Source organism: Homalodisca vitripennis, chromosome X, assembly GCF_021130785.1.
Source record: "Homalodisca vitripennis isolate AUS2020 chromosome X, UT_GWSS_2.1, whole genome shotgun sequence".
NCBI classification, from domain to species: domain Eukaryota; kingdom Metazoa; phylum Arthropoda; class Insecta; order Hemiptera; family Cicadellidae; genus Homalodisca; species Homalodisca vitripennis.
In genome coordinates this window covers 34,065,942-34,067,265 of record NC_060215.1, presented here as the reverse complement: position 1 = coordinate 34,067,265, position 1,324 = coordinate 34,065,942, and the positions used below count along the sequence as shown (strand labels likewise).

General features: G+C 27.2%; 1 non-coding gene across 1 annotated transcript; it reads left to right on the top strand.

The window, feature by feature from the left end:
- The first annotated feature begins 1,049 nt into the window (after positions 1 to 1,049).
- On the top strand, positions 1,050 to 1,120 carry Trnap-agg. Its single transcript has one exon. It is a non-coding gene; the product is annotated as a tRNA-Pro (tRNA).
- The last annotated feature ends 204 nt before the right edge of the window (positions 1,121 to 1,324 follow it).

The window sequence follows — 1,324 nt, the reverse complement described above, 5'->3', positions numbered from 1 at the left end:
AGGAATAAGAGTATTAGGTTTTGACATTCTCACAGTAGTGCAACGAATTTATTTTCATTCAGTTACGCACAATGTTTGAAAAATCACCAACGAAGGCGACTGAAATTTAAAACTACATTTACATCAGTACAGGACTAAATTTATTTGTGGGACTCAAAAAGGTAGAAAATCAAGGAATCTTACATATATAATTATTTCGTGTGATATATTAGTTATATATTATTCTTTAATAACATAAACTGGGCCTTACAATATTTAAAAAGTTTTAAAATTTACCAATTACCTCAATATTAGAACCTCACTACAAAAACTACAAGTTGAAATGTATGCTTCTCGCATTTAACTCATTCTCACAGATAAAAGGTTCATCAATACATACTTTTGTGTAAACAATACGTAACGGAACATTGGTAACAATAAGTTTGAGTAAAATGTAGTTCGATCCTGCAGATAAAACGTAATATTGTTAAGCCACACCATTTCGTTTATCCAACGAATTGAAGAAAATCCTGCGAAGCTCAAGATTATCCTTGGATAAACCAGGGTTTCCTCTTACTCGGCAATACAAACTACTTTGTCACGCAGTGTTCTTGGGACAAGTATTTAATAATGTTTTATGTGCCTAATTACTATTATATACTTTTTACTATTACAGAGAGATGTTGATTCTAAAATAAATATCTATATACATTTGTGTGTATTTTAGAAGGCACTCCAGGACTATTGTATTTCGTAAAAATATTTTATTGCAAAACGATTACTTATCCTGTTTGTTTTGAAACCTATAAGTAAGTACTATAAGTTCTTTAAAATATAATGATGAATGTATAGGTATGTAAGATTAATATTTAAAGACTGCGTACGATTATTTATTTCCATTTAATAATAAAGATTCGAGTCATATCCTCAACAAGTTATGTTTAAATATATATACATTTTATATAAAATTATTTATTAAAAATTTATTAAAAATTTATTAAAAATTTATTAAAAATATAAACATATATACATAAATAAAAATACAAAATAATTGAATCGTAAAAAGTGAGGGCTCTGTGGTGTAATGGTAGCACATTCACCCAGGAAGTGAGAGATCCGGGTTCGAGTCCCGGCGGAGCAAGTATTTTTTGCGATTCAATATTTATTGAAATTAAATTAGGCTATTGTCACTTATACAAATTTAATAAATATATATATATATATATATATATATATATATATATATATATACACATATATATTTACAATTCGATGGTGGTACTCAATCAGTAGACGCAAGAATATCTTAAGTAGGTATAAATGCAAAGAAATTAATTTTTATGTC